The sequence below is a fragment of the Silurus meridionalis genome, chromosome 11 (genome assembly GCF_014805685.1).
Source record: "Silurus meridionalis isolate SWU-2019-XX chromosome 11, ASM1480568v1, whole genome shotgun sequence".
Taxonomy (NCBI): domain Eukaryota; kingdom Metazoa; phylum Chordata; class Actinopteri; order Siluriformes; family Siluridae; genus Silurus; species Silurus meridionalis.
In genome coordinates, this window is record NC_060894.1 from 22000648 (window position 1) to 22022500 (window position 21853).

General features: G+C 38.5%; 1 protein-coding gene across 2 annotated transcripts in view; it reads right to left on the reverse strand.

Annotated features, from left to right (window-relative positions):
* Positions 1-19943, reverse strand: part of skor2 (SKI family transcriptional corepressor 2) — a 94512-nt gene extending 74569 nt beyond the window's left edge. For both annotated transcript variants that reach the window (XM_046860892.1, XM_046860891.1), the window contains exon 1: positions 19682-19943. The gene's annotated coding sequence lies outside the window, so the exon portion shown is untranslated. The remainder of the gene's footprint in view (positions 1-19681) is intronic.
* Between the last annotated feature and the right edge of the window lie 1910 nt (positions 19944-21853).

The window sequence follows — 21853 nt, forward strand, 5'->3', positions numbered from 1 at the left end:
GTAAAAGTCTTCGAGTATCTAGTTTGAACAATATTTGAATTTTTGACTCGTATCAACGTTGGTGCAACACCAAGACACGCGTTACTGAAAAGCTAACAACATTTGATTTGTGAAGTTTTATATCCTAAAATATAAATAACATAGACACTGCATTAACAACATTAAGATCCACACAACAGCCTCTTTAACGTGTCGGATTGAAACCATTAGTGTTCAATGTAGAAATAAAATGAGTGTAAATTATTGCAGATAAAACCAAACCAAATATTCAGAGCTGTGATTTCATGCAGCTCTCAGTCTCAGAGAGGAACGATGGTTTTCTTCAACTTCAACAAAAGCTGGTTCTCAAAGTGTTTGGAATTTATTCCAGCCCTTTGTACTGAACATGTGGCCAGCGGTGATAAAACGTTGCTCAGAGGTGCAAAATGTAATTTTTAATGCTTATCAATTAAAATATAGTAAAGTAACAGAGTACATTCACTCAAATTCTTTACACTGAAAGTTTTAAAGTGTATTAATATCAGCAACTGTTACTGAGTTAACCAAACTGGACACAAATTTATCTAACACAGTATGATTAGTTAATTTGCTCAGGGAAACTCAGTGCTTAGAAAATGTGATCATTCGTTTAAAAATGAAACTGAGCAGTACTACACTATAGATAAAGTAAAGTAAGGTAATGTAAAGTAAAGTAAAGTACGGTAAGGTAAGGTAAGGTAATGTAAAGTAAAGTAAAGTAAAGTAAAGTAATGTAAAGTAATGTACGGTAATGTAAAGTAAAGTACAGTAAGGTAAGGTAAAGTAAAGTACAGTAAAGTAAAGTAAAGTAAAGTAAGGTAATGTAAGGTAAAGTAAGGTAAGGTAAAGCAAAGTAAAGTAAAGTAAAGTAAAGTAAAGTAATGTAATGTAATGTAAAGTAAAGTAAAGTAAAGTAATGTACGGTAATGTAAAGTTAAGTAAAGTAAAGTAAAGTAAAATAATGTAAAGTAAAGTAAGATAATGTAAAGTAATGTAAGGTAAAGTAAAGTAAGGTAAAGTAAAGTAAGGTAAGGTAAGGTAAGGTAAAGTAAAGTAAAGTAAAGTAAAGTAAAGTAAAGTAAAGTCATTTAAGGTAAAGTAAGGTAATGTAAGGTAAAGTAAAGTAAAGTAAAGTAAAGTAAAGTAAAGTAAAGTAAAGTAAAGTAAAGTAAAGTAGTTTAAGGTAAAGTAAGGTAATGTAATGTAAGGTCAGGTAAGATAAGATAAGTTAGGTTTGGGTCAGGTCAATGATCCAAGGAACAGCTCAGAAATCTCTTTTCCTTCTCTGTACCATGACAAGCTGCTTTTTTGGCTTATTAACCTGAAGAGATCAAGTGAGACCACTGAGATTTATGTCTGTTGGAATAGAGAAGGAAGCAAGCATTGATGTAGATGTTCCACATTATTAAATAAGTGACTTTTTTCAGGAAACAAAATGTGCATTAAATCTTATTTTATTCTTATTCATTCTTTTATTTGTTTCTCTGGTCATGTTTCAGGCCATGGTCTTACTGAGATATAATCCTTATCCAATAATAGCATGCTTTTCATTTATATTTCTACTCTCTTTATTCCTATAGGACAGGTCGGCCCTGCCCACACACACACACACACACACACACACACACACACACACACACACACACACACTCACATTTTAGATAATTTTATATATTTAATGTTGTCAAGTGTCCACCTGATTATTCATTATCTCAGTCTGACTTTTGCCCCTAAAGATTATCCCGAACACTGAATCAAGCCTCCTGTTGCATCACTGACCCCTGGCTCGGTTCTTTCAGAGTTGAAGTCGATGCCTAATTCATGAGCGGAGAAAGCGATATTTAGAGAAAGGCACCGCTGTAATTACACTCCAGCTACACCGTAAAAATGCGCCGTTCCTTTTCTCCGTCTCCTTATCGCCCCTGTTCTCACATGCCACGCTAAAACCTGATGCTCCAGAGGTCGAAACTGGACCTGGCTCCATCAAACGTGTCATAGATGAATGACGGGTTACAATGGCAGCAATCCTGACAGGCAGGATTTGATGGTTCGAATTTGTAGCACAGTGTAGAAGATGCTTCAGATACAGCATGCAGTAGATTGAATGCCAAGCGATAAGAGCTCTGTGGGGATCAGGTATCAGGGCACTCTCTGACAACAAGCTTAACGGTACTTGTGTTTGCTTGGCAGGTCTCGGACGCCGGCGCATGAAAAGGTGGCACTCCTGCGTGCCAAGGCGAGAGATTCTGTGAGGTGATGACAGATGAAGCCAGTGTTTACCGCGGACTCAAATCGAGTGTCGGTGTGTAATGTGAACACAGAGCTGACCTGATGTCTGGCCGATGAATAAGTAACAATGAACTCTCTCAGGTTGCCTGTAAGCATCCTTGAGGGCATTAGGAGGTAAATTCGCCGTACGCACTAACAGCGCTAAACTGCACAAAGCTACGCTAAAAGCATTGCAAACACAATTCATAGGAAAACACTAATAATAAACAGTGCTGTCTTTTTATCATTTTATCACATGAAAGTGTTTTTTAGCCTTGGGATCCTAAATGGAATGAGGAAGTTAATAATTAAATGGAGTGTGTGACAAAGAAAATGAGAGCACATGTGTACATGACGGTTGGTCATGTGACCTCGGGTCTTAGAAAAGTCCAGGTGAAGGACAGTGTGAGGAGATTCATTTCTATTAGGAATTTGATGTGTAGAATAGAAGTACCATGAAGTACAGCAAGTAGAGAATTACATTTGTTTGTATACAAACCTTCAGAACGGCTAACTAACAAACATGCAGATTGTTTTTTTCACTATGTCTATAAAAAGCAAAGTAAATATGTCAAAGCAGAACGGTGTTAAATTTGACCGTTGCAAATAACATAATATTTACTATTTAACATAGTCACGTATATACTATATATCATTTAATGCAAAAACATAAAAAAAATGTGTAAGTGTAAGTTATGCAAAATGTCCAACCCCCAATCAATCAGCATTGAGATAAAAAAAAAACATTTCTCTACAATATCTTATATCTACATGAATAAATAAAATGATATGCTAATTATGATATGACAAAAGAATAATCTATTCTGTTTATCTACCAAGGCTAATCCCAAAGAACAAAATCATAGTTCTTATGGTACACTATTATTTTAACTTTTTTGAGAACTTGAGGTTCGTAAATCAAAACTACAGAAAGTGACGCTACTCGTGTTTTTCAGGCAAAAAAAAATCTACAGTAGTTTATTAGCGGCTACCTGAGTGCGCATTAGCTATTAGCATTTTCAAAATGCAAGCTTCTAGCTCTTGTCCATTTTCTTGTCCAGATATGGTTTCTCCTTTGTAATCTAGAATATAGTTCTGTGCTGGCGTTGTTCCATCATCCTGTACGCAACATTATATATGTATATATATATATAAAGATACAACAACAAAAAAATACACACTTGACTTCACATTAACATAATTAAAAGTGTAAGACTTTAAAATGTAATTTTCAGGGAAACTTTATAGCAATTTATAGCATTATTTCCTCCAGGGGTTTAACTATTCACATTGCCTAATCAAATGTTGCATAATTTATACATTTGGTTCATTTAGTTTGGTTTAATTTTACATTTTAATTAACCAAAATGCAAATAAATAAATAAATAAATACATTTTAAAAAAAATGGCTCAGGTGCTAAAAACATACTTTTAAAAAACATTGCTTTTAAACTTTTCTACATAAGATGATCAAACCGTAATATACAATTCATGATTCAATATTTAATAAATATCAATTTTAATACCAAAAAAAAAAAAAAAATGGCTCACTTGCATTTAAGGCTAAAAGCATATTTAAATAATGTGATGGAAAAAGGTTAATCAAACCATATGAATAATAATATATATAATAAATTTTAAAATATCTATTTTTAAAAGGTTTGTTTTCTATATCAAGTGTTAATTTTCTATTTTTGATTGTTGTTTTATATATATATACACACACACACACACACACACACACACACACACACACACACACACACACACACACACAGAGAACAGTGCTCTAATGCTACAGCTCTTTCCTTTGGTTCTGTTTGCACCTTGTGGGTTAAAAAAAAAAGGGATGGGAACAAACCCAGAAGTTGTTTGGACATGCTCGCTTCACTTCCTGTCACTGAGTCGATTCAGATTCAGGTATATTTTAGATGGCAATAAAACTGTGCTAGAATTTAGACGCACAGATTGGTGGAGATTCAGATCGATAGATTTCGACTTATTCGGACGAACCAAATGTGACGGCACCCGAAATACATAGATTTTTGCCAAATCTAAATCATTTCCACAGACGGTTAATTGTATTATATTGCTAGCGCTCAGAGAGGATGGAGCGCGCCAGACTCTTCTGTCTGTCATCCCTCTGTGAGTGTGTGACCCAGGCTCTGTGGGAAGTGGAAGTGGGTGGGCCGGGATGTCACATTCGCTCAAGCATCGTCTGCATGTGTGTGTGTTCACATCCAGCGACACCCTGCCCTGTTATTAAGCGTATGTAAACCAATCCAGCACCCCAGAGGGGCAAACTGACACGTTGCATATGTGTGAATGTGTGTGTTCATGTCTGTGTGTGTGTGTGTGTGTGTGTATGGGGTGGGCACAAAATGGAGTAATTAATTTCCATGCATCTCATTGCCAGAATTGCTTACTGATTCAGGGAGCAAGATCAGAGATGTCAGCGGGTAAATTGAGTCAGAGGCCCTCGGCCTTTTCTCAGCCACTTGCCCAATTTCACGCACCTTCTTCCTGATGAGGTAAGGCAGCAACCGGGGCAGGAGGGCAGCCGCTCTGATGGACACAGTGAATTGGCCCAATAAATTGCGCCCCGTAAAAAGCAGTGTCTTGTTCATTAAAACACAGTGAATCCCGATTGCTATTTATTAGGAGGCTGCCTGACCAGACAAGATGTTTAATCTAGAGAGCACGCACCTCACCTCACCCCGAGCCGCTCGGCCAGACAACGCCATCGCTCGGAAAAATATATTCTTATTTATTAACACAAGGTGACAGGTACTGAATAAGTTGTTGTTGCTGCTCGATTTTTTTTTTTTTTGTCCATACCGCTTTCCTTGGGGGGCAAATTGCAGGCTTTGCTTATGAATGGAGTTTATTTAGCCAGGCTTGTCATTTTAAACTAAAGTTGACAGATCGTTGGCAGGACACACATACAATTAGGGGGGAAAAAAATAGAGAAAAAAAAAGTAGTATTAAAAATGTGGATCTTGATGAAAAAATATTTGTTTATTCATTCCTTTAATGCAAACCACTCAATTGTTTATGTGCTCAAGAAATAATGTCGCATACTAGACATTAATTAGCACCACCAAAGCATTTTTTTACCCTACAGCTTTATTTTTATATATTTCTGCTGAAGGTTTTGAACGTCTGAAACTAAGGGACACGTAGGTATGTTTTTATATTGAGAACGACATATAGATATTACAATCATTTCAATAATAATAATATTTTACAAGCCGTGATATAAATGTAGCTAGGAATTATTGACTAACAAACTTAAACCGACACTGGTCTTCGTGTTTATTGTTATTGACATGCAACCAGTCCATCAATATACTTTATTAATGCTCATTGATTTCCATTGATTTGGAATTGTAGCAGTAACAATGATGACTAAACCAGTTTAACCCTAATGTTCAGCTCATGAAAGAGAGAGAGAGAGAGAGAGAGAGAGAGAGAGAGAGAGAGAGAGAAACAGAATGGTTGTAATTTAAAACCGTCTGTCATTTAGAAATATGCAATTTCCTAAAACAGTGCAATATAATTATTTATTTATTTGGGGGGTTTTTTTGTTTTTTGTTTTTCGTTTTTAAATGACTGCCTCGTTAACGCAGCCTCTCACCTCACTACAGAAGGACTGAAGCTCCAACCACATGAGTATTTTTTGTGGTTTTTAATGTACGATGTGCAGCTTTAGAAATACAGGCTGAAACCACGACTAGGTGTCGTATTTTATTACCAGGGTGACGGGACTTCCTGCTATAAATATATAAAAAAATATCAAAAATTTTTTTTACCTCTTGTATAATGAAGTCGTTTCATTTTATATATTTATTTATAATACATTTTTATTTTATTCATTCATTTTTATTTTTTTGTTCATTCACTCGTTAATTTCTTTGATTCTTTTTGTCTGAAGTCAGACACAGAGCAATGCATATTAATATAGAATATTACATCCACTAACATACATGATCTGCATCATGATGAAAAATTTATAATTATTATACTTATTCCCAATTAAGTATAAAAATATTTTATCAGCAGTTGAAATGTACCACGGGGGCACGGCTCTGGCAGACACGGCGAACAGAAAATAAAAGCTCTTCTTAGCTAAACATACACAGTCAATCTGCTTCCCTGTGCAATTCCTGACAATGGCAGAGGTATAAAAAGCAACAAATAGAAAATATATATATTTCAAAGGGCAAAAAAATCACCATCAAAAACAACTTTTGAAGCACAGGTCCCATTGTGTGTAGAAAAATGGAGTGTATTCCCAGAGCCTGGACCTGCTAGAAGGATTCCATCCATTTTATGTCTCCAATCAATATTTATGAATCCCTGAGGATTTGTGGCATAAAGCACATAAACAATCAACGGAGTAGATGGGTCAGGCTGTCCGTGCCTCATGCTAAAGAACACTCAGATAGCCCTAACCACTTCATTCAAATCAGAGAGGCCTCCATTAGAATTGGCATCTCAGTCTAGAGATGCATAAACACAATGGGTCTCTACAGCTGCTAATAGAAGGAATAAAAAGCAGCCCCTGCCCCATCACTCTCGGCTGAAGTTTGGTGTTCACTAGGAGGACATATGTATACGTGAAATCTTTTAATAATATAATAATAGGTAAAGTCACATTAAGGCTAATAGGACAGGTGTAGTTACGCTCAGAAGAATGTCAATTAAGCCACAGCCAATAAAACACTATTTTGTGTACTTGAATACCACTGTTAATGTTGGATACATAGAACTTATGGAAAGGAAAAAAAGCCTCTGAAATGGGAGGCAAAGGTACGGGAGCAACAGACCATTTCCTTTCCATTTGCCACTTTTCTTAAAAGCTAAAATGCAACCCAAATGTACACCACAAGAAAAAACTTCTAATTGTTTCCAATCATTTTTATGGTTCAGAAAGAGTTATTTCTTAAAGTATTCGTCATCTTGTCCCTGGAAACATCGATTTAGCGAAGCACGAGACGGATCGTTAAGGTCTCCTGGCTAATTGATAAATTAACGATCACTTGCCTTTTAACGTCCAAAAACAATATTTGTCTCAACTTGTGTCTTTTTGTTTTAGAGCGCACCTATCAGCTGTGCAGGTGAAAACATGGCATGTAATTAACATGTCATAATCAAAATGACTAAGTTTGACACATTGTAATCACTGCATGGAGATTAGCCTGTAGCCAGGGGCCATCCATGCGGCCTGTTTTAATATCATTTGCATAATGAAAGCCAAGCGACAGTAATAGCTTTCCTTTCTCTTATTATCATCTTATTTCACCCAGGGCAGCGAAGACTGCCACTGTGTCTACCCATTACCTTGGAGGAACTGAGAGACAAAGTCATGCTCAACTCTGGCACATGTCTCGGTGAAACTCGCACTACTGGCCAGAAGTGCACTTTTAGTACGAGACATTTCTGCCAAAGAGCACACATGGACAAAGGGAACGTCTGTACCTGAACAAGTCACCTTGATGAATTGGGGCTGACTGGAAAATACTTTGAAGCTCTGATCAAGGGGGAGCATTTCATTAGAAACGATAAAATATTATATATAAGATCGAAATTCTTAGTGCATAATGTCTAAGAAAGTACATAATGGCAATTAAAACAAATATATTATATAAAAGTCTTTTAAAAGCTAAAATAAATGATTAGCTGACAACTTTTTAGATAATTCTAGGACTTTGTAATATTTTTATTATTAATATTATTATAATAAGACATTGGACCGTACACTGTCACTGGGAATCATGTCACACACATTCATGATTTTGGATGAAATTTAGTACGTTTAATTCACTTTGTGTTATGAAAGTGGAAAGTTGAAGCTGAAAGAAAACCAAATAGATACAAAGAGAACAGAAAAATGCACAGACCGCACAAAACAAATATAATTGAAACATGTTATAAAGGGTTTGAATCTGTTTATAATGAGGATGTAAATAAACGTAGTCAAATAGAGTAGCTTGATCTTTTTTGTTTGTTTCCTTTGTTTTGCTTGCCACCAGATACATTTTAAAGACATTCTCAATACAGGAACCTCAACCTGCACTTTCATTGCAATAGTCATCAAATTATTATAAATGATCATTGGTCCTGTGCAATGAAAAAGTCTAATGAGAAAAATCGGAATAATGCTCAACAAAGGTTTTTATTAATTCTTAATTAACCTATTAATCTTCCAGAACTTGCTCCTGCCCATTCCCAAAAGGTATTCTGGTCACTCTTGTTTTCTCCAGAAAAACATTCTGACCCATTCAACCATCTTTTGTAGGAATAGTGACCAACCCCACCTGAAATAATTCTGACCGATCCCCAGACTCATACAGGAATTCTGAACACTCCCACTTATTTCCGAAGGAAAAAAAATCAACAATTGGATGCCCGTGATCTTCAGGCTTTCAGGTGGCACTCTATTAAAAACAGTCATAATTCTGTAAAGGAAATCACTGCATGGGCTAATTAACACCTTCAGAAATTAACGTCTTTGAACAAAGTTCACCATGACATCCATAAATGCTGGTTAAATCTCTATCATTCAAAGAAGAATCATATGTGAAAACAATACAGAAACACAGCCATCTTCTCTGGGCCAAAATACATTTAAAATGGAGTGAGGGAAAGTAGAAAACTGTTCTGTGATCAGACAAATTAAAATGTGACTATCTTTTTGGAAACTGTGGAAGCTGCATCCTCTGGGCTAAAGAGGATAGGGATCATCCAGCTTGTTATCAGTGCTCAGTTCAGAAGCCTACATCTCTGATGGTATTGGGGTGCATTATTGCCTGCGGAATGAGCAGGTTGAACATTTGGAAAGGCTCCATCAATGCTTAAAAGATTAGGTTTTATAGCAACATAAGTTTCCATTTAGATGACAACTTTCCCATATTTCAGCATGTAGCATTTATTACAACAGCATGGCCTTGTAGTGGAAGGGTCCGGGAGCTGAACTGGCCTGGCCTGGCCTGGTCTGGTCTGACTAGTGTACTGGCAGCCTTTATTGTATGTACACTCATATTCCAAGATATTGCTAAAGAAATAAAAAAAAAACCACACACAACAAAGCCCAATCCCAAGGAAACTATATCGGCAGTGAATTTCAACCCAACACTCCATAATAAAGACCGAGATACAAGCCTCTTCTAATCACAGACTCCATGGCTCACTCATATCCCCCTGAGAGTACAACAAAGCTGCCTGGAAAGCAAGCAAATCTGACAGGATTTAGTCCAGATCTACAGACCTGAGCCTGTGATTCTGTCCAACCCACAATGCAGTAAGCACTCGCCATCGGGTTTTGTTTTTCATTTAAAATAATTCGGGCTGCCAAAATCAACTTGTTTTATAACACGTTAATGCAAATTCATTTCAACAGCATTGATTTTATTAACGCGTGATTATGCAGCCCGCATTTCTGTTCTACCATTTTTATTAAAAATATAAATGATTAAATAAATAAATAAATAAATATAAACAAAGCAAGATTAAAACCTTTAACGCAACACACATTTATTTCCGATGTCATTTCTTAACTCAGATAATAAAAACAAATACAATAATTTTTAATCACTAAACATTAGTTTTACTGATGCGCCAAGTCTCAAATCGAACACCAAAATCCACCATGATGAGCACATCCGGCAATTAAAACCGTCCGTGTGGAAACATAGCAAAGGTTCCGTTTGGTGTCTTGATGATTAACTTCATTTAAAAATATTAAAAACACCATAAATTAAAACATTTATAAAAATATTTTGTCTTCATGCTCTTTGTTGAGTTTGTTTTCACAAATAATAAACATACTTTTGCATAAAACATCCATGCCTATGTTGAATAGTGTATTAAGAACTTGAAAATAATTAATTTAAGTATTCATTTACAATTAAAACATAAAAAGTCTGATTAAGTTGTGATTAATCAAGAGTTAACTCATTGTCTGATTAAATGTTTTAATCGATTGACAGCCCTAAAAATAATACAACAAACAGTGGGATTGTGACTGTAATCAATCAGAGATGAGCAAGAAGATGAACGTGTCTGCCTTTTTTAGATAGATAGATAGATAGATAGATCGATAGATCGATAGATCGATAGATAGATCGATCGATCGACATCAGTACATGACTTTACTAACACCCTTGTGGATGAATGCCTCTCCACAAATCTTCATAAAAATCTAGTAGAACATCTTCCCAGAATAGTGGAGGTTTTTATAACAGCAAATGGGAACTAAATGGGAATGGGATGTTAAAAAAGAACACATGCCAATCTTATGGTTATTGGTTTACAAACTGTTTCTCTGTTAAAAATCATTTCTTCCTTCTGATCTGATCCTACTATGGAAAAACACAGGACGAGATGATGGTGTGGGATAAAAATAACATGTTTCCTTTCCTGCTTGAAGAGAACCTAAAATTAAATTGCATATTGAGATTTAAAATCAAAGCACAGCGAGCGAGCAGGTCTGATCCAGTGAACAGTATTAAAAGGAAGAGTGTTCTCACATGAAAGGACAAAGATGAAAAAGAAGGTGCTGGATGTTAAGACTGATTGAATGTTAACTAGACTGTATTCATTTGCACCAATCTCGCACCTGAGGTCACGGATCTGATTTAGTACGAAGAGACTAAATACCACAGCATAGAGTTCCGTTATAAACTGCTCGTATAAATAGATCATAAAAATCGAATATAGTATATAATTGCCATGTGCTTTAACTCCATTTTAAGCCTGTTTTTTTAACACTACATTTATAAAACAGTCGTAACCAGAAATCAAATTAATGTGCTATTTCATCTCCGCAATCCCATTGATTCCTGACAAAAATAAAATAGCGATGAAACGAACGCTCCATAAAAGTAGGATCAAGTTTTTCGCCAGCAAGACGCGAAGGATACCTCGGCTAATGTAATTCATCATAACCTCCCTGTTGCCACATCTATGAAGCCATAAAGCTCTGATCTGAGCTCCGGAGAGTGGGATAGGGTGGGCACCCAAACCCAGCAGTATTGACAAAGACATGCATTTGCTAAAATGATGATGAATATTTCATGCGGACCAGGGTTTCAGAGCTCCTTGGGCGGATGTAAATAAGTGAAGAGCATATGATATTTACCCCAGCATAAAACATTGATGAGAGCCAGGCCTATTTAAGAGGGCTAAACATGACATGGTGTTTACACTAGGGTCAGACAGAGGGGTCAGCCAGAGGCATGGGCCCCTGCTCTAAAGAGCCAGATAACATTACAGGAGCAAAAAAAAAAAAAAGGCAAATATTGCCCCAGCAGCAGTGACAGCCATCAAGATAATACGCCTCCTACTTAGCTGTCCTGAAGTATCTAAGTATCTCCAGGCGTGAGGGAGTAGAGCTAATAATGTAGGAGTCTCTGAGACGGGCCCGGACGCCATCATCTGTTACACAGCAATCATACTGTGATGTTTCACGGATCAGCGCCACCTCTGTAATGATGATCATAAAGTTGTCAGGCATCTCGTCCAGGCCTCGTTTTCACGTCACCCGAGACCGGAGCTGTCTCGTTAGCTAATCGAGGCTCCTCGGCATTAGCGGATTGAGAACGCTTAAAGCTGAGGGCCATTTTAAGTGCGGTCAGCGGAGGAGCATAAATACTTTGGCAGCGGTTTCTGCTGCTGCATTATATATTTTGCGGGAACTAAACAAAGGCGCTGCGGTCAAGCCGCAAGACCTGTTCAAGCCCCTCACTCAGAGCAAATGCATTTCTCACTCACCACATGAATACTGCCTGTTTGAGTGCATTACATCTCCACTAGCCACAGCCAAATGATACAAGGCTGAGTGCTAGGGGAGGAGTGTGTGTTTCTGTGTTTGTGTGTGTGGTGCTTTTTTTAGTCACATAACAAATACAATCCCTCCTCCGCCCGCACATAACAAAAAATAAGAAGTCAAAGCAAAGACAGTAAAAGACAAAAAGACACTGCACGGTTTCACAAACTCTGGCAGCTCCAAAGAGGCCGAGAGAGAGAGAGAGAGAGAGAGTGAGAGAGAGTGAGAGTGAGAGACGAGACGGAGCCACATTACATCTTGATCAACAGATGACTGATCATATTGAGCGCTGGCCATCTTTCACAAGCCCATTGTTTGATGACAGAACGCCGACTTGCCTACATGCATCCATTTCCCACTAACCCTCCTCCCCTTTCTCACCGCCCCCCTCCCCTCCCCCTGGGGCGGGTGCATCAATAACCCAGGCGGCCGGCCGTTCGGGAGGACAGGAGAGGGCCGGATTTTGCCCCGGGGGCTCCCGCTGTGCACCCCCACCATTACAGCCCGCCCATCCGTCATCACCCCGGCCCTGCCTCAGGTCGCTGGTCTCCTTCGACCAGCCGGGGCGTGATGGGACGGTCCGAGGTTCTGCCTCGCCACTCATATCGTCACACAACACACATACATCACACAGCAGTACAGGAGTCTATGATATACTGTATCACCCTCTGATGCATCAGTTAAATGGACAATACAAAAACGATTTTCTACATGTTTCAAAAATTGTTACTTTTTATAATCTATAAATAATAAATATACTGTAATATACACTATATTATAATCTTGATCATATTAATACTAAGGCCGTACATCCCCAGTGGACAGCTGAGCACCGTAGGCCCTGCATCGATAATTGAATGTAATGACCCGTGGCTGTTGTCCAAAGTCTGGTACCTCCTGAAGAAAATAAAGCGTCTACCCTCTCACAAGCTGAACATCTCAGGCCAGGTTCACACTAATAGGTTTGAAAACTCATATTTTTCTCTCCGTTTTGACTTCTTTCCACACCGAGACGGAAAACGCTTCATCAGCTGTTTAAAGAAAAAATGTTTGGATACATTAGAAAAAGCCTTTTTTCGCGCCACAGTGTGTTCTGTGTGCGAGGTTTTCGAAAACGATGACGCATTTTTAGTCGTTGCCGCGACGTTTCAAAGAAGCTGAAAATAAAATAACGGCAGGCGGAAATGACGCAGGTGGAATTGCCTTACGATTTTGACATTGAGGCAGTAAATGTAATTCGTTCTGGTACTTTACTGAAGTATTTCCGTTTGGGGAGATTTTTACTGTAACTTCACTACAAGTCAAATATAGTCATTTTTCCTCAACAAAATTTCACGAAATCAGTCGTTCCTTTTATTTATGAGGATAAAAAATGTAACTGGTCAAACACGCAGCGAGTCACGAATCAGGGTCTAGCTCACGCTCCGTTTAAAACTTGTTTGGATTGCCGCTTGCCAGTGGCGGTTATAGGCATCATGGGCAGCCCCCCAGGGAGGCATCTTGCCGGGTGGCAGCATTGGGCATCTTTACCACTCACTTGCACGGTCGTGTCAATTATAATCTCATGTGGCGGTAAATGAAGCTGGTTGGGACTCGGAGTCTGCACTTACCGCCTGGAGAAGATCCCTCACTCATACATTTGGAAAAGAGAGGCAAATAAAGGTAGAAACCCTCAGGAGCCCAATTCAGAAAAAACAAGGAAAGTGGGGGGAACGTGCAAAAGATAAAGGTGTGTATGCAGCTCTATCACTTATCTCGTTATGAGGAAAGTAGAAGTTAATGTATTTAATGAAGTCGGTTAATAACTGTATATCACTCAGGTTCTGCTGCTTCCTGCTGTGCTTTTATGAGCAATAATACTGCATTTCTTTTAGCTGCATAACATTATAATGTATAGTATGTTGTTTATCATAATGTGTGCAGCAAAAAAATAATTCCAACATGTTGTAACTTGTCCAGTTGGATTGTGGTTAAACAGCATTTATAGATTTAGTTACCTTCAGCTGAGGTGATGGAATGAAGGTTTTATTGCACTGAATAATCCTGAGCTGAGGTCAGTGAGGAGAATCTCCAGTGCAACTTAAAGCCTCATTAAAAAGACATATATTATAAGGATATTAGAAGGATATTGATGTTGTATGTATCTTATGGCTACAATTCACCAAGGAGTTTATGGTTCTTGGTTTTGCGAGTTTGATAAATTGTGCACAATGACGTGAATTTAATTGCAATTTAATTTAATAAATGCAGTTAGGGTGATATTTAGACATGAACTGGAGATTCTTGTGTTAAAAAAATGATAATAGGAACATTATAGTTATAATAAATCATAGTAATTTGGATACTTAAGTACATTTAAAGGCAAATAAAAAACTCTACTGAATACCATCTGGATGAACCGGTAAGCCGACTGTGCACCAGGTCTCCACAGGCACCATCAAGTCCAGACTTCACTGATATTTATGTCTAAATAAACACAAATCGTTCCAAAATCGAGTGTAAAACCTACTGAAAAGAAGAAGGGATGGGGGGCAAAATGCTCACCAAGCACATGTAGGAGTTATTGACACTGTTAAAGAGTTGGATTCTCATGCTAAACATGGCTAAAGTAAAAGAAATACAAATAAAAACTTTAGATGTACGGAGTATTTCTGTGCCAAACAGACACCTTCCGGGTTCGTCTAAGTTTCAGAAATAGTTTTTCTTTTAGTATGGTGTTCTTTTTATCATGATGTCGTGAAAGGCAGGAATTCCTCCAAGAAGCAACCAGAGCAAAGCCACACCCACCACCGTGCTTCATTCATTTACTGAACTTGTCTCAGTGCTGCACAGCATTTGCTCAAGAAGAACGTCTCCAAAGAAGTGTGTTTTTGGATGTGAGGGAAGGAGAACCTTGTTTAAAGATTGTTGCGGCTCAGTTTCCGACTCCGGTTTTGTTCCTGTTTTATTTCTAGTCAATGTTTCTACTTCTGTCACAATTTGCAGATGATCGATACGCAAAAGCTACGTGTGTTTGGTGAATATTTAGCTCCGCCCATGGCCATGCCTCCAGAAGCTCAGCTGTTTTCTGAAGAGAAGCATAAATCTGGATTTTTTTTATTTATAAATCTGACTAAACTAAAGACTCTTTAGAAAGATGAAGGATGTAATACTACTCTATAGGTACTCATGATTAACATTTGCTGAAACTGTGTGCGCACCACGTCCTCTTTAAATATACTGTAGGTCAAACTACACTACAAGAAGTATGTTTTAATCTGAATTTAAAAGCACCTACAGTACAAGCGTTCATTTTGTTTACAGCAGATTTATTTTTATTGAGCGAAAGTGCTCATTAATGTGCTTAGGTAGTCCTGATGTGCTTAAACAGCCATTTTAAACAGTATAGAAGTCAACAAAGTATGTTAAATAAGAGAGAGGTAGTTTCCTTAATCCTGAACTAGCCTTAGTATACTTCAGCAGGCTTGTCCAGACACACACACACACACACACACACACACACACACACACACACACACACACAGTTCTTCATCTCTCTTTTCATTAACAAAAACCCTGTCAATGAGATTAATTAGCAGAACACGAGATGATGATAATCCATCTTTAAAAAAGCCTTTGTAATCATGCAAACTGGGTAATAAAGTGATGCCATGAAAAGAGCTATTATCACGGAAGGTGGGAGAAGGTGGGTGAAGGTGGGGAAAGCTGTGACAGTAACCCTGCCTCTAACTGCTCACCGAGTAATAGGAGAATCCTTCAACACCTGAGACCATCACACTTTCTCAAGGCCTACAGTTCCAGTCACTACATCCTACACTTTCCCTCTCCCCCGCTCCCTCTCTCTCTCCTTTTCTTTCATCTCTTCTTCAATTCTCCGATGGCTTCTCTTCCCCATTTGCTGAGGAGACGTCTCTTCTCCAGACGATAGAAAGAAGACAGAGGATTAAACAAACAAATACAAAGCTCGCTGAGGCAATGCTTAATAGAGGCACACATGGCTCTCTTTTCATCTTCTCAATAGCTATAGCCATGCACATGGAGAGAAAAAAAAGGAAGAAAAAAAGAATCAACACTCCAGTCATCTTGTCCTCTCTGGTCTGTTCTCTTTCTTTCTCTGGAGCCTTCAGTGTTGCGAGTTCATTTCAGATTGAGGTCACTTCCCTCCTCTGCCTTACCTTTCAATTAGATTACCAGCTGAGTATCTGTGCTAAGGTTCAGGCATTACGGAATACAGCACACACGCACACGCACACGCACGCACACACACACACACACACACACACACACACACACACACACGTATATGCAGCATGTCAGCAAATTCCAACGTAACATTTTCTGATTGTGCCTGCAACATACAATCACCGCACCAGGGACATATATATATATAGATATTTATAGATACATATACAAGGACATGCTTTAAGCTTTGACTAAACTAGTCTCGACGTATCGACAGAAAATCAATCAGACATGAACGGCGCAGTAAATGATGCCCGGTCAATCCAGACTTGTCGATCCAGTGCAGCTTCGATACTGATTTTCATTGGGGATCGTCATTTGCCCTTGGGTGATCCCTGTCTCCACATTAGCGGCTGCTTCATGAGTTTATCAGCTCAAGGAAAGGTCCATAGATCAGTCTTTAGAGAGCGAAAGCCTCGAGACAACATGCACTTTATGCACATTTCATTTTAAATCCATTCCATAAAGAAGGGATGGAAGTGAATTGATGAACTGTCTTTGACTAATCAGAAAAAGTTTGGATTTGGCTTGTGATAAAACAAAAATAATGTTCTGATGTTCTGAAAACATATATAAATTAAGGTCTGGTCTTGAGTTCTTAGCAAAATGCAAAATTATAGAAATGTTTTTATTAAAATAAATGGAGCACTGTTATATATAATATTGTAAAAAAAAAACATGATGGTGTTTTCAGAAGAATGTCCAGCAAACCAGACAGATTTGACTTATAAAAGTAACTTTTATATTAAGAAAATATAAATATAAACCTACATTTTATACAATTTCTAACCTAAATCTATGTACATACCGTACGTTGTCAATTTCTGACCTGCACTTAAATTGATATAAAATTTACGTGTTTTTAAAGAATAACTGGCAACCGAGTGGTAGCTTTGAGACCATAGACATTTCCTAGAAAGCAAAAACAGTCTTTTTGCAGAACAGCTAATTTTTTTTGTTTTTCTCTTATTCGATCAATAAGATCAGGGTGACAGTCCAGAGCTTTTCCCACATCATCCTATGGCTTTCGCACACGTACTCAAACACACACACACACACACACACACACACACACACACACACACACACACACACACACACACGAGGCTAATTAGAGCCACCGAACAAAACCAGTCTTGCTTCAATGGTGGGATAAAACTAGAAAACCTAAAAGAAAACCACATGGGCAGTAGGTTTATGTAAAATTTCACACAAACAGAAACCTCCAATTATATTGTTTGCAAGATGATACAACATTTAATGTATATAGCAGATAAATATATATCCTGCAACTGACCGTCAGGTTGCTGAAACTGCCCAAAATTTGGAAACACTATAAAAGACCCGCAGATAACATCAGTGAAACACGCCTGTCATCTGCCTCGCACGTGGAATTTGGAGGGAGGAGGTGCATTTGTATATTTAAGGATCAGACGACTCCCCCTTTCCCTTAATTGAGCTCCTGCGTTATTAATTTTACTGTTAAATACTCAAAGAATCGCTGCTTAAGCTGCTCTCATTAAGAAGCCTCCCCTCCAAGTAGCCTGAGTAGGTAAGAACCATCGGCGTGGCTAATTATTACCTTCACGTGCGAAGGCCTTTAGTCATGCTTAAAGTGTACTCTTTTTTTTTATTCCATCCGTATTTAATTAATTAAAAAAAGAGCATCTATGAACTTTAAATTAGTCTGGTGTAAAATAATCTCTTTTTGTCATTTAATAATTAGCAGTCGACGAAGCGGCTGTATTAATTGCATTTAGGCTGACGCCCCGGGAGACGGACATGGAGGACGGGTCACTCCGCCATCTCTGCTTTCCTGAAATAGCAAATTCCCATGTACTGAGAGAGAGAGAGAGAGAGAGAGTAGAAAGAGTAAAGAGAATCAACTCTTTTCTACGTGCCGTCTTTAAATTACCCCTGGGAATGGGAGGCAACCCTTAATTAGCCTAGCTTCGTGGTAAAATTGATTGAAATGCAGCACATCAATTATTAAGCGAAACACTTTTTTATAACTCCCACCCCCACACACACCCCACGCCACCCCACACACACCCCACGCCACCCCACCTCATTGTGTAACTCTTAAGGAGAGGGGTGCAATGAACAGAGAGGGTGGTACTGCTACAAAATGAGGGTCCCAAATCCGTCCCATCACCCGACGCAGCCAAACACTATTACCATGGCGTCTTCTTTAGTTTATACACTTTGGAGCCGTGGCACATTTCTTGCGAGTGTAATGATAAACAAGAGGAGGTGCAGTCACAGTGGCACTCATACATGCGACCCAAATCAGAAATACGCTATATGAAGGTGTTGAAGAAACATTACAGCCTTCCAAAGAAAAAACACTACAGCCTTCCAGAAAACACTACAGCCTTCCCAAAAACACTACAGCCTTCCAAAAAAACACTACAGCCTTCCAGAAAACACCACAGCCGTCCAAAAAAACACTTCAGCCGTCCAAAAAAACACTACAGCCTTCCATATAAACACTACAGCCTTCCATAAAACACTACAGCCTTCCAAAAAAAACACTACAGCCTTCCAGAAAACACTACAGCCTTCCAAAAAAACACTACAGCCTTCCATATAAACACTACAGCCTTCCAGAAAACACTACAGCCTTCCAAAAAAAAACACTACAGCCTTCCAGAAAACACTACAGCCTCCCCAAAAACACTACAGCCTTCCAGAAAACACTACAGCCTTCCATATAAACACTACAGCCTTCCATATAAACACTACAGCCTTCCAAGGAAACACTACAGCATTCCCAAAAACACTACAGCCTTCCAATAAAAACACTACAGCCTTCCAGAAAACACTACAGCCTTCCACAAAAAAACACTACAAAGTAGCAAATACTATAAATAGTGTGAGTTATGAGAAAAATAATGCGATAACATGATGTTGGTGATTATTTGTCACTTACAGAATTATGTGAAGGCAAAAATCTGCTACTTGATTTTCTGACTTCCATGAGTTTGTGTGGAAGAACTGATAGCACGGATAGCACCAAGGTCAAATAGGCGAAAAATATATGGCAACCCTTCTCCAAATTGTTTTTTTTGTGTGTGTGTGTGTGTGTGTGTGTGTGTGTTATAGCTGTTTGCACCAATGTTTTTACCCAGATATGGCCACTTGTCTCAAAATAAACCAGATGATCAAAAAGTTTAGTTTAGTTTAGTAATAGCTGAATGTCCACCAACCTGCCAAACTTTTAAAACAAAAGATGTCAACAAAAGCTTCAGATCCCACAGCTTGACCCCCTTCTACTCAACCCCAGAGGTCAAACCAAAGAGCAGCAGTTAAATGGCCACTTACCTCTCTGTAGTGTCGCTACGTTCATGTCAGGAGAAGGTCACAGTGAGCACAAGTTTTTCCTCTCACTCCTGAAGATTGCTTTGGTGTTTTCTTAACACAACAAATTCCCTCAATCCACCAGTCCATGAACACCAGTTCACCCTCTCATGCTGCTCAAACAAGTTAAAACGTATTATATATATATATATGTATTTATAACAATCACAATTTAATGTTGAGGCAATTCGCTAATGCGGTTAAAATCACTACAGTAACGCTTGTATTAAAAACCACTCGTAGTGGCAGACAAAAGCTTTCATTAGGAAAGCGGTAATAATCTGTTTAATTGCTTTAATTACCATACCAATGAAGAGTACTACAGAATCACAGCTCAGAGGCCCAGCTGTTGCCCTCTTTTCTCCTGTGCTGCCACATAGTGGCACTTGCAGGTACTACAGAATGAAGGACTGACCAGCACGAGCCGCGTGAAGTGAATGAATCTTTAATCCATTCATCTTCATGAGTCGTGGTGAATCTGATGTTCATCCCAGGAACACTGGACGTGATACTAGAATACAACTAGGATGAGTTGTAATACATACACATACACACTTAACACACCAAATAAACCTCATGGAGAACTGGAGAAACCAGGCAGAAAGAAGCTATGGAACATACCAGAAACCAGCTGTGATGCAGCCCACAAAACATTATTAAATAAATAAAATGTGTACAAGTTTGGAATTTTGGAATGCATAATATATTAACCCTTGTGGCGACTCAACTCAAGAAGCAAACAAGTCCTGCAAGCTTCTTCAGTCCAGGGTCACTGCTTGGGCCGCTATTCGACCCGGAGACGTCCTTCACGTCCTGGTCATTGTCAGTGCTTACAGTGAGTGGAAAACTCATTTGGATCTAATTAATTTTTTGCAGCAACCCAGGACTCCAGTTACCGCTCCAGACCTTTGCCAAAGACCTAGGAAAAGGTCTCCAGAAGACACCCAACCCTTCACACTGGACAAGTCAGAGGATATCGCACAAAGCAATCCGGGGAAGCCTTTGTGGAACAGAGTGGGGTCAAGTATAGGTTAGGACTGTGTTTTTAATTAGGGGCCATGACTTATAAATGATGGGTCTTCCTTATGGCCAAAAACTGACAATAGGCTTCTCTCGAGCATTTCGACCTGGACAACAGAGAGGACGGAGGCCTTTGTCTGAGCTCAAGGGGGTAAAATGTAAAGAAATCTTCATGCTACATGTTGCAAGTTCAACACACATTATAAATTCAGGCCGCAACTAGCGTCGATTTGAATTAAAAGCGATCCATTTCTTTTCACTTCCAAGAAAGCTAGCAAAAAAAAAAAAAGCATGTTGATTACAATTTCGGTAATTCTGTAACCTACTGTAAATGTTCATTGGTTTTGGGAAAACGTTGTGCTCCACATTAACGAGTCATGAGTGGATCTAAAATGTGAAACGCTTCCTAACCCAAAGGCTAAATGCCCACATAAATTATGCAAGCTCACTTTCCTATATAACGGTGTGATTAGGAGAAACCGCAAAGTACCAGGCCACAGAGAAGCGAGTTTAATGTGTGAGAGATGTTTAACGATGCTGCAGTTCGTAGTGTGCTTTCAGCTAAACAGTCACCGCTTAATGCAGATAAACATTCAGAAACTGGTTTATGCTTTGTGTAGAAGTGAGTGATGACACTTCCAATTTGCGTTACACATCAGAGTAAGAAGAACAGTACAGAAGCACCAAACTGAAGAACATAACCACAATCTCTAATTGTTTCCTGAAAAAAGAGGGGGGTAATTTTTATTCTCTGGTTGCATAGTAAATGATGTGGGACTAGGGTTAGGGTTGGGGTTTATGGTTCTGCTGTGTTTTATGAACATCTACTTAATCTCAATTGGTTCGGGGGAAAAACTAATCTAGAAACAAGGTTTAATTCAACTAGACTTGGCAATTTACTTACTGAATTAAAGACACAATTACAAATCTAGTTAGACCTATAATTGGGGCAGCATCTACATGCTCGTACATTTAATTCGATTTCAGACCTTTTTTAGGTTTTGGCGCCCTCTATTGGGAAAAGGTGGCATGACCGATATGCAGGACGAACTGGGATTGATCACTTCTGGAGAAAAAAATACTAAATAATAAAGCTTTTGTGTTAACAATAAATCA